General features: G+C 40.5%; 1 protein-coding gene across 11 annotated transcripts in view; it reads left to right on the top strand.

Moving 5' to 3' along the window:
* The first annotated feature begins 2,231 nt into the window (after positions 1-2,231).
* The window catches only part of scel (sciellin), a 76,914-nt gene continuing 59,091 nt past the window's right edge, over positions 2,232-20,054 (top strand). For 3 of the 11 annotated variants that reach the window (XM_043691422.1, XM_043691423.1, XM_043691426.1), the window contains exon 1: positions 2,234-2,387. The gene's annotated coding sequence lies outside the window, so the exon portion shown is untranslated. Of the gene's footprint in view, positions 2,388-20,054 lie in introns of all 11 variants that reach the window. The other 8 variants (XM_043691429.1, XM_043691427.1, XM_043691431.1 and 5 more) reach the window with 5 other exon arrangements.

Consider the following 20,054-nt stretch of genomic DNA (forward strand, 5'->3'; position numbering starts at 1 on the left):
AGTGCCTTGATGTGGAGGTGCCAGTGTTGCACTGCGGTGAGCAAAGCCAGTAGTCATACAGCAACAGCTTATAGTCCAACAGGTGAACTCTGTTTTTATACCTTATAGATGGTTTTCTGGAACTTTCTGTAGTTCTGGACAATCAGAGAGTTATACTTAATAGTTTGAAAGATGAATCAATCTTTTAGATGACATTCTACTGTCAGTCTCTTTCTATAGCAGGACCTGTTGCCTTTCTGCCTGGACTGTCCTGTGTTTAGTGGATAAGTTGTTGCGGGAGTCTGTGCTGAATAACTGTTGCCTTTTACATTATGCTAATGTCATTAGCACCTGGCTGCTGTGTTTGCATTGTATATGGTGTATGGGTTTTGTGATTTCAGAGTTTCACTTGCCAATGTACCCAGCATTCCTTGCCATTTGGCCAAGTTAGCAATCTATCTTATCTTCTGTCAGCCAGGAGGCTCTGCATTGTTTTCAAGAAGGAGAGATGGATATAGATTTTAGGACTAAAGGGATTGAAATAACTGCCTGGAGGCCAAAATCCCATCACCAAGTCAGCCTTTATTTCCTTGTGCACGGTACACTGGTTGTGGCCAGCCAGCTCAGAGTCAGTCCCCTGAACTGAGGAGATTCTAAATCTCCTGTTTATTTTTTATTCATAATTATACAAAATACAATATAACAATAGCAATACTCAAGAGAAGTATTGGCACAACCATAACATGCCTGAAATTTCACAAAACAACACTACATAAAACATACAGAGTTTCATCTTTTGTTTATTTTGGTCAGCCAAGGCTTTGTGATTGGCCCAGGTTAACAACTCCAATCAAGGATCTCATAGTCAATAAGATCCACCTCATTCCAATCACCACAGGGATCAAATGGTATGGAGAGTATAAAGATCAGACATAATCCATGGTCCATTGAATGACGAAGCTGGCTTGAAGGGTTGAATGGTCTACTCTGGCTCCCATTTCCTGTTTCTATGTGACAAGGTTACCTATGATTACCTTTGCTTCACCGAGATGATTGTGATTGATCTGTCAAAATTGCTGTGGCCAGGATTTGCATTTGACATAGTTGGGTAATGCATGTGTTTCACATAACAAATTCTATAGAAGTCCTGAACCTGTACAGTGAAAGTGCCTTATGTGGAGGTGCCAGTGTTGGACTGGAGTGAACAAAGCCAGAAGTCACACAGCAACCGGCCATAGTCCTACAGGTTTATTTGAAATTGTAGAAGTTTTCGGAGCGCAGCCCCTTTCTTAACGGCACTTGACGATAAGGCTGTGCTCTGAAAGCTTCTGTGTTTTCAAATAAACCTGCTGGACTATAACCTGGTGTTATGTGACCTCTGACTGTGTAAGTGCCTGATTAATATAATTGCCTTTGGAATCTGCGATGATTCCACCCCTTATGTTTAAGGAAGGACCTTGTAGATATCCTTCTGGCCTGTTCAGAAGAGCAGGTTACAATTGTCCCTATGGCGCTACAGGTGAATCCTCACGATGATTTTAAAATCACCCCTTATTTCCTCTGGTTGGCAAATCAGTAACAATGGGATGTAGATTCAGGATTACCCCTGATAAACAAAGAGTCACCAAAAGTATTTTGTTTTTCAGAAGAAGTCATTTAAATATGATTAAAATAAGACCTTGATTAAGAAATCAAATACGATAACGTCATTTAAAATTTAGTTGGATAGATCATTATAAAAGTGCAATATTAAAATGCATTGGGGTTAAGGCAGGGGAATAGACTCTAAATTTGGCACATGTCTTATTTGCTTCAATTAAATCATATTTGAGATATATCAGCAGTTTATATTCCTTTTTAAGGTGCAGGTCCTAGTTTAAATGATTATTTGGCTCTGATTTGCAATCAATCTTGGATATCCATCATTCTGGTTTTGTTTAAAAGATAGCAGTGCAAAAGCTCTGTCAGGGACAGTTTGGTTCTTATACTTTGCAGACAGGTGTATGTGGTAACTAACTACCCTGCAAATAATATTTGGGTGGTGGAATCTGCTCAGGTGGAGTTGTGCTGATATGGAAGGAATGTAGTTTAGTTGATCTGAGAGGGTGTGGTGGAATGTGGAAACTCTGCTGCCACTCTACTTTGTTCTTTATGCTTTCTGCTCGTTGGAGGTTGCTCTACCTCCCTCTTCTCCACCCAGAGGGAGTGAGTGTGAGTCAGTGTCAGTGGGGTGGAACCATGTTAATACAGGAACAAATAAGCTGGGAGTTACCTCTGCCAGCATTCTGTTCAACATTACTCTTGTCAGCTAGCTCGCTGGAACACAGAGCAGCAAAGTGTATTCAGCTGTTAACACGGCTAGAGGAGAAACTCCAAAGGAATTCCTTCAGAGAACAAAAATCCAATAGGTGAGTGCCTGATATTAACATTGTACTTCTTTTAATCACTCTGACACTTTGATCAGATTTGATCAAAGTTCAATTAGCAACCTATTTACACACTTTTGGCTGTTAATGTGTAAGGAAGTGAAAAAGAATCCCAGTACCTTTAAAATGGTTCAAATGACAATATTGTTTATGTAGCAGAAGAAAGTTTGGTTTGAATTTGTTAGATTCTCAACATATGTTGATGGATTTTGGCTGGCCAGTTATGAAAGGTGTTTCCTCCTTGAAATGGCATTGCTCTGTCACAAATTTGAATGTTCTGTCACAAATGAAATGATCTATGAATTACAATGCAATATATTTAATGCATATATTGCCGGAAGATTTGTCAAGGGTCAAGTCATTAGGAGTGAAATTTAAGTTATTTTTGTAATTTTATTGCTTTGACTTTGGTATGGGAAATCTTGTAATCAAGTGCCAATTCACGAGAGTGGTCTGACTGTAACTGTCTTTGACATAAATCATTGCATGAAAAGCCTCTACCTTTACTTTAGTATGTTATTTTTTGATAATTGAAGAAGTGATTGGTGATCAGCTTGTAATCAAGTGCCAGTCTGACTGGTCTGACTGTAATTGTCTTTGACATAAATCATTGCATGAAAAGCCTCTACCTTTACTTTAGTATGTTATTTTTTGATAATTGAAGAAGTGATTGGTGATCAGATAGATAAAAGCAGGGCTTGCAAAACAGTCACAAAGCTACAGGTTGTTTTTTTTTCAGGTGTGGCTGTGAATGGTGAGGCGAAAATAAATATGCATTTGAAATTATTTTTTGCTGATGATTAATCGTAGTTTCATTGGACGCGCATAAAGCAGATCAGGCAGAGATGATTTGGGCAATCAGGTAGCTAACATGCACTACCATGAGAAAGAATCTCCAGATCAGTCTGCTGGGAACTCGACATTTGCTCAATATAGAGTGAATACCCCTCTTCTTTAGACTGGCACCTCACTTTACCAAGCTTAGAAGTTACAGGCACAGGTGGCAGTAGACAAGTCTTAAGAACTTCAAGTATAAAACAAAGATACACTGGAGTTTACCCATCAAAAATGACACAGCTTGTCTCTGCGAAGTTTCTTCTTGATTGCTCAACCTGGACCACCATACCTGTTTTGGAGTTACCTTATAGGGTTATATTTGGAATAAAAAAGGAAAGGTCTTAACCCCAGTAGCAGGTCTGCCCCTCCAAACATCATTAAGCTGTTCAATCATTAGAAATAGCTTGGACTGCAGCCAAACTGACTCATTCAGGAACTGCGTGACTGAGGGTGTCACGAAGTAGCAAATTGGTTGAAATCATTTATCACAAGTCATTCCAACTTAGATCTAATGTGATTCCAAATAAATCCCACTTATTTCCTAATCAAAGAATTTAGACACCAGCTGGTCACTAAGCAGTGATAGATGTAGGTTGAAATCCTTGACAGATTCACAGAAGCTAATGGGGCCTTCCCCAGAGTAATGTGTCATCCATAACCAATGTATGGCCTCCTTAAATTAAATAATGACTGGTGGTGGAAATAATTGGAAATGCAAAAGAGCAGCATTAAACAAGTAGCAAACACTGCTTTAAATTTCACACCACTGACTTTCTAATAATGCCTCATTGTGCTTGGGTCCCCAGCCTCAGAGTTTACCCATCTATTATATATTGTAGATAAGCCCTCAGCAAAGGACTTACACGGGACAACTTGTGTCCTCCCAGCTGCTTTGATATTCAAGATAGAATCGTAGAATCATAAAATCCCTCCAGTGTGGAAACAGGCCCTTTGGCCTAACAGGTCCACACCGATCCTCCGAAGAGTAACTCACCAAACTCCTACCCTCTTACTCTACATTTACCCCTGACTAATGCACCACACCTACACATCCCTGAGACAATTGGGACAATTTAGCTTGGCCTATCCACCTGAACCTGCACAATTTTGGATTGTGGGAAGAAACTGCAGTACCCGGAGGAAACCCATGCAGGCACGGGAGGAGGAAAACAGGAAAACTCCACACAGACAGCCACCGTGAGGGTGGAATCGAATTGGGTCCCTGGCACTGTGAGGCAGCAACACTAACCACTGAGCCACCATGCCCCTCCGTGGGTGTTGGGGTGCGGGTTGCACTCCAGCAGAAAACAAAAAAGCCCACCGACTGTCCCACTGCACCCACTGTCAAAACGGGCGGGAGGTCAGTCCTGGGGATGACCCACAGCAGTGTCACAGGTGGAATCCAATTGTTGGGAGTGCTGGTGCCTCTACTGGTGCTTATTCAAGCTGCAAGACATTATGAACCTGGCAGGCGAATGGCCTCTCCCTGGTGTGGACCTGCTAATGGGTCAGCAGAGTGGAGGAGACAGCAAAGCCCTTCCAGTACTCGAGGAAAGCGAATGGCCTCTCCCTGGTGTGGACCCATCGGTGTGTCATGAGGTGGGAGGCCTGGGTAAAGCCCTTCCCGCACTCAGGGCAACTGAAGGGCCTTTCCCACATGAGGACCCGCTGGTGCTTCACCAGGTTGGAGGCGCGGGTAAAGCCCTTCCTGCACACAAGGCAGGTGAATGGTCTCTCGCCGGTTTGCACCTGTTGGTGGGCCAGCAGGTCAGAGGTATCGCTGAAGGCCTTCCCACACTTGGGGCAGGGGAAGTGCTTCTCACCAGTGTGGACCCACTGGTGGATCACGAGGTGGGAGGAGCGAGTGGACACCTTCCCACACTCGGGGCATATGCCCAAATCCTGAGGCACATCATCACCTGATCACTCAATGTCTTTGTGCAAGAGACTTGGATAAGAAAATGTTTCCACCATGAGGCCAGCAGACCCTCTGCAGCACCGATCAGAACAAATTAAATGTCAGCTTAAACCATAAATTCACTTAACTACTTGCTCCTGCAAACTGAAAGAAGGTTACTGGGATGCAAGAGATGAGCAAAAGATCCTTTTTAAAATAAATATGAACTGTAATTTATGAAAATTAACTGTGTGTGCTAATGGACTCACTTCTGATCTTTTCATTTTAAATATTATTTTGCAGTTTACTCCTGACAAGGATTTTATGCAGTTTTATTTATTTTTGGCAAAATCTCAGTGTTATCACTGTTCATGAGATGTGACACAAAGTCAAGAAAGGCTTTGGACTTGAGAAGGGTGGAGTATTTTTTTCATAGTAAAGTAAAAGAGATGGATAGGAGGCAGTGCAGTTGCTATGTGGATTGGAGCCTCGTGAAATGTGCTATAGCAGGCAGAGGAGATTTCTGGTGTTATTGTCAGTGAGTAGGACTCTTGCTTTTGATGGAGAATGTTGTGAGTTCAAATCCCACGTCAGCACTTGAGAAGGAACAGCCAAGTTGATACTCCAGTGCTACGTTTTTAGAGCTGCTATGTTTTGTCTGTTATCTCAGGTTGACGTAAAAATACCAATAGACTATTTTAAGGAAGAGCAGGAGAGTTATTTCTTAGTATCTTGGCTAATATTTAATGTCCAGAGTATTGGGTCATTATCACATTCCTGATTTTGGTATAAATTGTTGGATAAACATAGCAGGCCTGGCAGCATCTGTGGAAAGAAAGCAGAGTTAATGTTTCAGCTCCAGTGACCCTTCTTTCTACTTTCGTAACTTGCTGTTGCAAATTGGTTGTCACATTTCCTATACTACACCAGTGACCACTCTTCAAAAACATCTCACTGTCTGCAATGTGCTTTGGATTGTTCTGTGGTTTTGAAAGGAGGTATTGAAATGCAAGTCCTCTTTTCTGACATATCTGTGTCAGCTGGTGAATTGGAGGTATGGTTCGGCTGACTGCTGGAAACACTGAAAGCCAAACAGCCTATTTAATATCAAATCATTATGTTTACAGAGTTTATTCAAAAAAACAATCTCTCTGAACTTCAACAAATAAAACTTATGTGCAAAATCAATTCCAGACATTTAGTGTGGGCATAATTGAAAGAGGAATTATCCAACAGCATTCCTTCAGCCTGGAATAGTGGGAATGCTGTAGGCAGTCCAGTGAGGGTTAATAGACAATTACAATTAGAGACACTTGTGCGATTTTTGTGATAAATACTGTTTCATTGTGCAGGCAATCACTGTGTGACAGAATGAAGGGATGACCCTTTCCTTCACACTAGGTGTCTGATGTTAGTCATGTTACAAAGAAGTGCTGAGGCACACCAAACACTCAGTCTCAAAGATGAAAAAATTGCATAGAACATTTTAACATTGCAGCCTCCAAAGGAAATTCTGACCATGGTGGTGCATACATGTAAGAGACTGAAATGTTTCTTTAGTTTTGTTGCTGGTAATCTGGACTCTTGTTCATCATCAGAAAATGATTCTGCTCCAAATTGAAAAAAGTGGATGAGAGATGTGTCAGATGAGATTGGGCAGGATGCTTCCTCTGGTTTACATGAAAAAGGGTGGAAAGCAAAGGGCTGCCTCATTTATAGGGTGCCCTGTTTGTATTAAGGGGTTCCCCACCAAGATATCTCAACCCCTTTCTTCTGTGCTATCTGTTCAACAGCTTCGAGCCCGCAACTCCCTCTCCCGACTTCCTAGGCTCTAGCGTCAAGTGATCCAGAAATGCTCTCATGGATTCGTTGCAGCAAATAGTTGCTTCCATGCATTTTTTTCAATCTCATTCTGTGGAAGTACTACATCTGCACAATTGAAGCTAACATCGAGTCTTCAAAGTGGGAAAATATCCTGTTAATCTCAGATAGGTACCTTTAAAAAGAATATGCAGTGTTGTATAGCACTTCTTATGAATACAAGATGCCCAAAAGCTTTTCACAGCCAATGGAAGATATGAAACATTTTGCGGTGTTGTTCCTATTGTAATAATGGAAATAAAAAGGGCAGTTAATTTGCATTTGACAGCAGGTACAATGTTTTTGAAAAGGGGGATATGGGAATCACCGACAAAGCCATGATTTATTGCCATACCGAATTGCTCCTGAGAGTGCAGTGATGAATCATTTTTTGACAACTGGATGGTTTGCTAGGCCATTTCAGAGGGCAGTTAGTGTCAACCACACTGCTGGATAGCTGGAGCCACAGTGGCTCAGTGGTTAGCACTGCTGCCTCACAGTTCAATTTCAGCCTTGGGAGACTGTCTGTGTGGAGTTTACACATTCTCCTCGTGTGTGTGGGCTTCTGGGTCCTCAGGTTTCCTCCTACAGTCCAAGGATGTGTAGGTCAGGTGAATTGGCCATGCTAATTTGCCCATAGTGTTAGGTGCATTAGTCAGAGGGAAATGGGTCTGGGTTGGTTATTCTTTGGAGGGTCGGTGTGGACTGGTGGAGCCGAAGGGCCTGTTTCCACACTGTAGGGAATCTAATCACCTCAGCTGGCAGGTTTCCTTTTTATGTAAGGGCATTAGTGAAACACATGGGCTTTTACAAAATTAATAAAAGCTTTATTGATTTTAACTTTACTATGGATCTACTTAAATAATTTTAAATTTCAAAGTTAAAAATCACAGAACACCAGGTTATAGTCAAACAGGTTTAATTGGAAGCACACTAGCTTTCGGAGCGACGCTCCTTCATCAGGTGATTGCGGAGGGCTCGATCATAACACAGAATTTATAGCAAAAATTTGCAGTGTGATGTAACTGAAATTATACATTGAAAAATTGATTGTCTGTTAAATTTCAAGACCACTATGGGAACATTTGAACTTATCCAATTAGCATCAATTCAAACTTGTTACTGATCCAATGTATTACTACTATGCTGGCATTCCTGATCCTTTCAGAACATAGACACAGAATGTTCAAGTCTACTACGATTAGAAATATATGACCTTATAATGGAGTTTAAAAGCACAGCAAATGCAATGTTGCATGATTTGGTAAAACTCTTGTCAATTTGTAGTTTAGTTAGTCAAAGTCCCTTGGCAATTGATGCCAACAATTACAAACATATCTTGACCCGAGTCTGCTTGAGAACAGCTACAACAGAATTTCAAATGGAAACACATTAAATCTTATCAATTTGATGAAAATTTGCATTGACTATTAGAAAATGGGAACATGAGAATGTTATTGTCATTCCGCTGTGAATACAACCCCACCCAAAACTTGCACAACCGGTTTAGGTAATTTGCAAATACACACACAAACTCCTTGTTTTAATTTTTTTTATTTTGAAGAAGCTGTTTTCTCTCCACCCATATAATTTAACCGCATAGTCACTAACATCAACTGGTTATGTAAGTACAATTCCTGAATTTATTAGGAAACTGGCTAGAGGGCTTTCAGGCGAAACTGGTCCAGAATACAAAGTAGGATATGTGAGCAGAACAATGAGTCTTAAACATGTGTTTATATGTCGACATATTAACTAATGGCCCTTTTCTACTATTACTCAGGCTTTAAGGTAATAATTTTTAAATGGTGGTTTGTGACTCTTCTGTACAATATTACTTTTCTCATCTCAGTATTTTTGTATGCCTCTGCTTCACAGAGGCAATCAAAAGAGACTTATATTTTCTAAGCTTCTGATTCTGTTTTTTGGTTTTATAAAAAGTTAGGCTTGGAGTTATTAAAAGCATGGTTCTGTGTTTTATAGTGCCTTATAAAAGTCAAGAAATTTAAAATAATTTTTCACGGTGAATAAAGGTACAATCAAATACAAGTCATTGTTCCACACTTTGCCCTAGTTTTGGATTTGTTGGATCAAAACAAACCAACTTTTAACCTAGGGCATACTTCGTAGCTTGGATCATGGTATACTGAAAATAGCTAATATTCAACAATCTGGTGCAATAGCAAAAGTATGAGTTCAGTCTCTTCTGTCTGTTGAGAATCCAGTTCACATGCATCTCTGTCTTACTAATCATTGAATACTGGGGTACTCATCAGTTTATTACCGCAAATATTATGTTCAGAAATGTTAACTCATTATGATACAAACATGTAATGCAGTATTATGTACAAAACAGTGATAGTTACTACTAAATTGGTTTATTTTGATGCTGGCCATTTATATATGGTCAAATTTTGCTGGAGTAGGGCATCTTGTGACATTAGTTGAAAGTGGACTGTAGATGCTGGAGGTCAGAGTCGAGAGTGTGGTGCTGGAAAAGCACAGCAGGTCAGGCAGCATTGGAGGAGCAGGAGAAATGACTTTTTGGGCAAAAGCTCTTCATCAGGAATCTTGTGACATTAACAGTGGCTCATCACCACCAACAGCATCAATATTATGTTTATGGGGCACCTCTAATGAGATACGATGAAATTTTTCAAGGCATTTCACAGGTGCATTACATAAAAAAGGACGGAGTTATCTAAGGAGATATTTGTCTGGGTGACCAAAAGCATGGTAAAGGCTGGAGAAGTGGCTTAAAAGAGTATAAAAATACCGAGAAGCAGTGGGCAAAAGAGGAGGAGTTGGGGGATGCATTCCAGAGCTTGGGGCCAAGGCAATTTGTGGAACAGCCAACAATAGTTCAGCAACTTTAATCGAGAATCCACAAGAGGCGAGAATTAAACATACAGACACCTCAAAGGGTTTTGTGGCCAGAGAAGATTACAGAGATGGGATAAGGGACAAATGTACAGAAGGATTAAACATTCAAACAAGCTTGAGGCCATCATTTGCAGTGTGATTTACTGCAAGTTCAGTCTAATAATCATGCAGCAATGGCAAGGGACCATCTGGAATTGTCATTCACAATAGGACCAGTGGCCTGTTCCCTTTGTCAGGGCAATTTAAGGATTGAGAAAGAAATGGTAATGACTGAGAAGAAAGTAGGGGTGAATTACTTTCAAATGAGGCAAAACAAGAGAAATAAAGGGAAGCAAATGTGGACTAAGAAGATAGTAAAAAGAGAAAGGAAGTAAGGAAAAAATGTAAAGAATTTAAATTTAGAATTTTTAAACCTGTCAGAATTTTTCCACATGAAAGAGCTAGTTCCAAACAGTGCAAATTTTCTCTCTCTAGATTAGAGTGATCAATCGTACTAACAATTATCATGTTGCTCAAAGAGCACTCACGGGGTTAATTATGAGCTCAAAACTTCTGTGGCATGCTCAATGGGCAATTAATGTATAAATCCAGCAAGTCCCTAAAAGTAACAGAGAGGCTACGGACAAGATACCATTTGTGAACAGCAAGCAACAATGATGTAAATTGAGCAGAAAATTCAAGAGGCTTGCAACTCACAGGGTATCTCTTTTTTCCCCTTACAGTATTGACACATTATGCGTTATGTCATATGCCTTGAGATGTTTTGACCCAATATAAATGCCAGAATATTATCATCATCATCATAATGCGTGCTTTTATTGAAGATAGTCCTTTGCCCATGGTAATTATTCCATATCTCTCTCCTGTTGCAACCTTTTCGTTCACCAAAAATCATCTTCAACATACAGTCATAGACTCATAGAGATGTACAGCACAGAAACAGACCCTTCGGTCCAACCTGTCCATGCCGACCAGATATCCCAACCCAATCTAGTCCCACCTGCCAGCAACCGGCCCATATGCCTCCAAACCCTTCCTATTCATATTCTGGATCAGTGGTGCTGGAAGAGCACAGCAATTCAGGCAGCATCCGAGGACAGGCAAAATCGACGTTTCGGGCAAAAGCCTTTCATCCTTTATTCCTGATGAAGGGCTTTTGCCCGAAACGTCGATTTTGCCTGTCCTCGGATGCTGCCTGAATTGCTGTGCTCTTCCAGCACCACTGATCCAGAATCTGGTTTCCAGCATCTGCAGTCATTGTTTTTACCTCTTCCTATTCATATACCCATCCAAATGCCTCTTAAATGTTGCAATTGTACTAGCCTCCACCACTTCCTCTGGCAGTCATTCCATACCCGTACCACCTTCTGAATGAAAAGTTCCCCCTTAGGTTTCTTTTATCTCTTTCCCCTCTCACCCTAAACCTATGCACTCTAGTTCTGGACTCCCCGACCTCAGGGAAAAGACTTTGTCTATTTATCGTATCCATGCACTTCATGATTTTTTAAGCCTCTATAAAGTCACGCCTCAGCTCCCGACGTTCCAGGGAAAACAGCCCCAGCGTATTCAACCTCTCCCTATAGTTCAAATCCTCCAACCCTGGCAACATCCTTGTAAATCTTTTCTGAACACTTTCAAGGTTCACAAAATCTTTCTGATAGGAAGGAGACCAGAATTGCATGCCAGAACAATGGCCTAACCAATGTCCTGTACAGCTGCAACATGACTTCCCAACTCCGATACTCAAAACTCTGACCAATACAGGAAGGCATACCAAATGCCTTCTTCACTATCCTATCTACCTGCGACTCCACTTTCAAGGAGCTATGAACCTGCACTCCAAAGTCTCTTTGTTCAGCAATACTCCCGAGGACTTTACCATTACGTGTATAAGTCCTGCTAAGATTTGCTTTTCCAAAATGCAGCACAACATGTCCAGCATTAATTTTCTCTTCTCTTCCACTTTTTTTAAAAACGTTTCCTCCAAAACATTTCTTACAAGTCCATTCACTTTCAAGATGTGCCCTGTCCAATTTCTCTGCCTTTTCCTAATTGCTTATATTCAATAATCCAAAGGGCGAAATAGTGATTCACTGTGCCAAGAACCTGGGTTTGGCTCCATCCATGGCAACTGTCTGTGTGGAGTTTGCACTTTCTCTCTGTGTCTGCTTGGGTTTCCTCTGGGTGCTCCGGTTTTCTCCCACAGCCCAAAGATGTGCAGGTTAGGTGGATTGACCATGCTAAATTGCCCATTGTGTCCAGGAATGTGCAGGCTAGGTGGATTAGCCATTGGAAATGCAGGATTACAGGGAAACGGAATTGGGTATGGGTGGGATGCTCTTTGGAGAGGAAGAAGGGCTTATGCCCGAAACGTCGATTCTCCTGTTCCCTGGATGCTGCCTGACCTGCTGCGCTTTTCCAGCAACACATTTCCAGCTCTGATGGACCAAATAGCTTACTTCCACATTGTAAGGGATTCTATGATTCTGTGCATTTCTCTATTCATTCACTCTCCTTAGCACTTCAACACTTTTTACTTCTTCTATCCAGCAGATCTTGCCCAATTTCCTTTAAAAACAATTTCGCAAGTTAGTCCCCCTGTCTCATATGAATATGAGGCATTCCAAATCAAGTTCTTTGCAAGTCACATGGCAGCATGGTGGCTCAGTGGTTAGCACTACTGCCTCACAGTGCTAGGGATCTGGGTTCGATTCCCACCTTGGGCATCTGTCTGTGTTGAGTTTGTACATTCTCCCTGTGTCTGCGTGGGTTCCATTTGGATGCTCTGGTTTCCTTCCCACAACCTGAAGTTGTCAGGTCTGCGGAATTGGCTGTGCTAGATTGCCTGTAGTGTTAGGTGCATTAGTCAAGGGTGAATGTATGGAAATGGCTCTTGGTGGGTTACTCTTCAGAGGTTTGGTATGGACGTGTTAGGCCAAATAGCCTGTTCCATACCATGAGAAATCTTCTTGAGTTGTTTATTCACATTTTGCATATCAGCTGTCTTTGCCTATCAAATACAGTTCTTCCCATTCTAGATGCTTTACTTATTGCACTTGTTCTTTACCTTCCAGGAATGTATGAATATTTATTGGAAATTGGAAAGGAGTTTGCCAATGTTGTTTTTCCCCAGTCCTGTTCAATGTCTGTGCAGAAGCAATGATCTAAAAAGCATTTGATGACATAGAGCCTGGCACTAAGTTTTTTGTGTCTTCGTGTGAGGTGTTTGGGGGTTGGCGAATGATAAGATTGGTTAGATTTGCAGATGATAAAGTGGTTGAAACCATAAAGAGGGAGCTTTACAAGAGCTAGTAACTAGACTAATTAATAATGGCAGGTATGAACATGGGAATGGAAGTGAATAATGGCAATACTTTGATGATACATAATCTCACAATCACCAGGAAACAATCATGGAAGGATAAAAGCTGAATATTCCTGAACAGTGGAATATCGTTGTGGAAAGGTAACTATGTGAATGACAGAGTTATCACCTCCTCCTATTAACTCCTTCCTCAATCTACCAGTTCCTTAGAAACAGAGCCTGACTCACTGCCCTAACTGGTTAATCTAGTTCTAGTTAATTATATGACTGAAATTTGTTTTCTGGGCTTTTAAAAGGAATTCTGGCAGCTGGAAGGCTGGGTGTGAATCTCTTCTTGGGTTTACCAAAATGAGCATAAGTGCCTCAATGTCCTTTTTTACACTGGAATTTGTTGTCCACTGACTAGAATGGTGAGGAAAGAAAGACAGAGAATAAAATGGATTCTGGATTAGTGGTGCTGGAAGAGCACAGCAGTTCAGGCAGCATCCAAGGAGCTTCGAAATCGACGTTTCGGGCAAAAGCCCTTCATCAGGAAAAACCGGAAACGTCGATTTCGAAGCTCCTTGGATGCTGCCTGAACTGCTGTGCTCTTCCAGCACCACTGATCCAGAATCTGGTTTCCAGCATCTGCAGTCATTATTTTTACCTAGAGAATAAAATGGGTTGCCCATGAACTAAAATTAAAATAAAAAGTACTGCAGATGCTGAAAATGTGAAATAAGAAAAAAGCTGAAAATACTCAGCAGGTCTCGCACTATCCTTGGAAAGAAAACAAAGATTTTTCAAGTCAAATATGTCTCTTAGAGTCATACAGTCATAGAGATGTACAGCACAGGAACAGACCCTTCGGTCCAACTCATTCATGCCGACCTGATAGCCTAACCTAATTAGTCCCATTTGCCAGCATTTGACCATATCTCTCTCAACCCTTCCTATTCATATATCCATCCAGATGCCTTTTAAGTGTTCTACTTGTATCAGCCTCCCCCACTTCCTCTGGCACTGCATTCCATACATGCACTAACCTCTGTGTGAAAAAGTTGCCCCTAAGTCCCTTTTATATCTTTACCCTCGCACCTTAAACCTAAGCCATCTAGCTTTGGACTTTCCCAACATGGGGGAAAAGACCTTGTCTATTTAGCCCTGTCCATGCCCCTCATGATGTTATAAACCTCTAGAAAAGTCACCCTTCAGCCTCTGATGCTCCAGGGTAAACAGCCTCAGCCTATTCAGCCTCTCCCGATAGCTCAAACTCTCCAACTCTGACAACATCCTTGTAAACCTTTTCCGAACCCTTTCAAGTTTCACAACGTCCTTCCTATTACAGGGAGACCAGAACTGCACACACCATTCGAAAAACAGCAACATGACCTCCCAACTCCTATGCACTGACCAATAAACGCAAACATACCAAACACCTTCTTCACTATCCTATCTTTCAAGGAACTATGAACATGCACTCCAAGGTCTCTTTGTTCAGCAGCACTCCCCAGGACCTTACCATTAAGCGTATAAGTCCTACCCTGATTTGCCTTTCCAAAATGCAGCACCTTGCATTCTTCAAAATCTATTTGACTTGAAACATAATTTTGTCAGTCTAGCCACAGATGCTGCCAATCCAACTGAGTATGTTCAACACTTTAAGTTTCTGTTTCCCTTGTGCTTTCTAATTTGTTTAGCATTAATAGCCAATACTCATTTCATCCCCATAACAATTAACCCTGTCTTCCTAATCTACATGAATGATACATTTCCCATTATTTGAGGTCAAAAACCATTGAATAAGGAAATGGCAAGAGTTGAATTCTCTTTAATGGCACATAATTCTTTCACAATGGGGTGTGAAATTGATCTCCAATGGCATTGCACAATAGACAATTGTGTATCAGCAGTTCATGTCATTTAGCATCTGCTTTTCTACATTGGTAACAATTGTATGCCATTAAAATAGTAAGAAAACATCAGCAACTGCTGCTATATTTAGTTTCTTGACTTACATGTTTTTCAGAAGCTCTGTTAAATTCTGAACAGTGATTAAATATGACTGCAAAGAACAGTCTTTTATGGACTGCAGCATGAAACAATTCTATAATGATGAACTGAAATTAACGAAAAAATGACATGTTCATGATATATGCATTAATTTGGCTACCTGGTACAACAAAATTCCTCAGCAATGATTTTAATTTCAGGTTATTGTTTGGTTAGCTTTTGAGAGAGCTCTCTCAACATTTCAAACAGACCAAAATACTAGCTAGGAGGATTTTGCGAGATTGTCTAGAATGATGGAGCAGCTACCGAACTCTGATTCAATTCCCAGGCATAATTATAGAATCTTTGAAGCACAGGTAGAAGCCATTTGGCCCACCAAGTCTGTGCTGACATCCAAAAAGCATCCCACTCCATCCCCACAACTCCACATTAAGCATAGCTAATCCACCTAACCTGCACATCCCTGGACATTATGGGGCAATTTAGCATGTCTAATCCACTTAAACCATATCCTTTGGACTGTCAGAAAACCTGGCAGAAGCCAACACAGTCACCCAAGGTTGGACTTGAACCCAAGCCCCTGATGCTATAAGGCTGCAGTGCTAACCACTGAGCTACCATGTCACCCATAAATCACCAGTGATCTATATGGTTCTCCTTTCTAGTGATGTGCTATGACTATACAGTTTGCTAGGTCATTACAAAGAGATGTTAAGAGTCAAAATGTTGATGTGCTGTCGCATCCTCCTAAAGATTAACCTGGTTAAGGGCAGGAGCTCGTCTTCCTTTAAGGGGAAGTTGGGGGTAAATATAAGGTATGGGAATGGGTCTGGGTGGGTTATTCGTTGGAAGGCCGGTGTGGATTTGTTGGGCTGAAGGGGCTATTTCCACACTGTAGTAATTCTAAACTTCTAAACATGATGCTTCGAGTCTAATGAAAGAAAAGTTACGTTGACATAGGCTAACATTGAAATAAATATCTGAAGTTCAAAGTTACAGAAGTATTGATTAAATACATTACTTTATCTATTTTAAAAATCACACAATACCAGGTTATAGTCCAACAGGTTTATTTGGAAGCACTAGCTTTTGGAGCGCTGCTCTTTCATCAGGTAGCCGCGTACCTATTTTGTAACTGCCATGTACACTGTGATTTTTCTAGAGCATTACAGAAATATGCTTTTATTTGTCCTCAGACTAGCTTGTGTGAGAATTAGGCTGTAAGGGTTAAATAACATTTAATTGATTTCTATGTTTACTGTAAACAGAAATCCTGGCAAACCTTGTACAACATTAGTGCCAGTGTCAACAGAACACCCTAGAAAGAACATAGGAGTCAGAGAGATTAGACACAGGGAGGTAAAGAGACACTGATAAGAAATGGAACAAACGCTACCAGGTTAGAATAAGGTTAAACAATCCCTGACTGGATGAATAAGATACTGACCTGGAATGAAAACAAACATTGTTTGTATGAACCATGCTTGGAATTCCACAATAAGATTCTGGATCAGTGGTGCTGGAAGAGCACAGCAATTCAGGCAGCATCCGAGGACAGGCAAAATCGACGTTTCGGGCACAATAAGATGCCTATTTCCCTGAAATGATACAAAAGTAATGAATTCTAGCTAGTCTGGAGTATAGTTCCTCTGCATTCGCTTGTAAGAATGTCTAGTACAGACAGAGGGAATAAAATTACATATTTAAAAATCCTAACATTGATTTTTAACCTGAGACTACAATTATTTAAATGTTGACTGGTAGTCTCAGCAGTGGTGAAGTTTATAGGTGTTCTTGAGTTGTCAGTGAATTATGGTTTCCTCAATTTGCTTTTCATTGGGCATTGTTTTTGAGATCTGTGAGAGTCAGGGAAAGAGATTATCTTCTAATTCTTGTTACAAATTTGTTTTCTTTCTTTTTGCTCTGATGCACAAAAGCAGCTCCTGAAATATTGTTCAATATGTGTTTCTGAGCATGCTTTCTTTATCTTTCCAAGATGGCTACCTGGCAGGTGAGGTTTTCCTTTTCCAATATGTGAAATCATCAGACACATGTGCATTAAAACACGAGATGCAAATTTCTTGATGTAAACACAATTGTCTAGTTTCAATGTCTTTAGATAAAAGTAGTATTTGATTTCTTCCACCTGGGTCTCAAACAGCTTGCTTTGCTCTGTGGTCAGGAGCACCATAACCACTTTAAGTCGGCATTTCTTATCGTTTTAGAACTACAGTGTATTTTAATCCATTAAAAGTTTTAGTAAAACACTGAGATGGTGAATGTTAACATTTAATGGCCCATGTTTACCACTGTTGGAACAGTGCTGTCATGCACTCTAAAGGTACACAGAAGAAATGCAATGTAAATATGAATACCAGTGTCGCAATATTCTTCCTACAATGTACAAGTTAATACACTGACATAGTTGCAAATAGATAGTTACACTTCACATAAAGCATAGATAATGTCCACACAGTTCACACTGCTTATGATAACACCACACACAGTTAAAAAAACTCACAATTTTTGCATAAGTCAGACAATGTACCATGCTAACTCTTCCCAGAGTTCAACCACAACACAGTGCTAATACTCCATACAGTTCAGGCAAAGTACATTTCCAGAAAAAAGCCCCTCAATTTTGGAAAATACATAGCTTTGATTTTGGAGGTCATAACAAACAGTGACAACATCATTTTCTCAGTTTTGACCATACTTTTTAGTTGTGTGTCCAGCCTGAAGGCAAACCCTTGGCTTATTATCTATTGATTTCTTATGCTGAGCTGTTTTTCACGGTTTTTGGCAGTGGCAGTTTGCTGATTTGAGACATATCTTTTCCTGGAAAAGTAGGTCTCAAATCAGCGAGGACAGGGGCAAAAAAAGACACTAAAAGCATTATTCTGAACTGCTCATCAGCCATCTAGCCAGACTAGCTAACTGACCCCCACAATTCTTGATGGATCCAATAGACATTACACTAGGAACTGTTTTCTCCCTTGAGAGACAACATATGAACAAAGATACTACTTCCTTTTCACATATATTATTTTATTGTGCTTACACATACATCCAAGTTTAGTGACTTTATGACATGAACCTGTTGCACAATCAATTTACTCAGTCACAAGGTGGGCAGTAGATGTCTGAACTGGATTGGAGTTTTCCAGGTGAAAATTGAATCCCGTAGATCAATTCAATGAGTGAATCATAGCACATATATATAACATATTTAGCTCTGTTTGTATAGCTAATTCAGTTGCATATTCTTAAGTATTCAGGAACACTGAAAAAAAGTTTTTGAAGTCAACGCTTCTATGTTAATATTGTAATCTACTAAAATATTCAATGTACAGAGATTACATCTTGGTATAATATTAAGAAATCAAATCTTATATGAAATGTTGCTTCTGGATTTGTTTCTTTATTACAGTAAAAGGTTGGTTAGTTCAGTTGGCTGGACAGCTGGTTTGTGGTACAGTGTAGCCTCAATAGCAATGGCTCAATTCCTGCACTAGTTGAGGTCACCATGAAGGGCTGTCCTTCTCAACCTCTCCCCTTGCCTGAGATGTGGCAATCTTCTGGTTAAACCATGAACAGTCACCTCACTCTAATGAGACAGTGGAACTATGTCAGCTTTATCTTCGCCCATTTAATTTACTTGTACTAATTCACAGGAAAGAGTTTGCTTTCTCTTGTTCTGGATTGTTCTGCTTTTATATATTTGTAATCTGTGCACATTCTTGTTATCACTATATTTTTTGTGAAATGAGACTTTCATAACTCTTCAACCTCATTGTCATGTCCTCTCTATAATGTTTGACCTTTCTTTTTCTGGTTGAACAACTGCTTACTGCATATAAACACAAAGTTATCCAACAGCTGTATCATGAGCCCATATTTAGGAATGCATTCTCTCAAATTGACAGTTCCATTGCCCAGTGTGCACGTCTTGTCTTATTGATAACTTTCAATCTAAACAGCCATTGCAAACTTTCAAGTTATTCTATGCTTCATCATAGAGAGTCATAGAGTCATAGAGATGTGCAGCACGGAAACAGACCCAGCAACACTTCCTAGGACCTTACCATTAAGTGTTGTAAGTCCTGCTAAGATTTGCTTTCCCAAAATGCAGCACCTCGCATTTATCTGAATTAAACTCCATCTCCCACTCATACATTTAATTGCAAGTCCCTAGGGAGTGTTGCTGAACAAAGAGACCTTTGAGTGCAGGTTCATAGGTCCTTGAAAGTGGAGTCACAGGTAGATAGGACAGTGAAGAAGGCATTTGGTATGCTTTCTTTTATTGGTCAGAGTATTGAGTACAGGAGTTGGGAGGTCATGTTGCGGCTGTACAGGACATTGGCTCGCCCACTGTTAGTATATTGCATGCAATTCTAGTCTCCTATCGGAAAGATGTTGTGAAACTTGAAAGGGTTCAGAAAAGATTTACAAGAATGTTGCCAAGGTTGGAGGATTTGAGCTATAGGGAGAGGTTGAATAGGCTAGGGCTGTTTTCCCTGGAGTGTCGGAAGCTGAGGGGTGACGTTATAGAGGTTTATAAAATTATGAGGGGCATGAATGGGATAAATAGACAAAGTCTTTTCCCTGGGGCGGGGGAGTCCAGAACTAGAGGGCATAGGTTTAGGGTGAGAGGGGAAAGATATATACGAGACTTAAGGGGCAACTTTTTCATTCAGAGGGTGGTACGGGTATACAATGAGCTGCCAGAGGAAGTGGTGGAGGCTGGTATAATTGCAACATTTAAAAGGCATCTGGATGGGTATATGAATAGGAATGCTTTGGAGGGATATGTGCCAGGAGCTGGCAGGTGGGACTAGATTGGGTTGGGATATCT

This window comes from Chiloscyllium plagiosum, chromosome 6 (assembly GCF_004010195.1).
Source record: "Chiloscyllium plagiosum isolate BGI_BamShark_2017 chromosome 6, ASM401019v2, whole genome shotgun sequence".
Classification (NCBI taxonomy): domain Eukaryota; kingdom Metazoa; phylum Chordata; class Chondrichthyes; order Orectolobiformes; family Hemiscylliidae; genus Chiloscyllium; species Chiloscyllium plagiosum.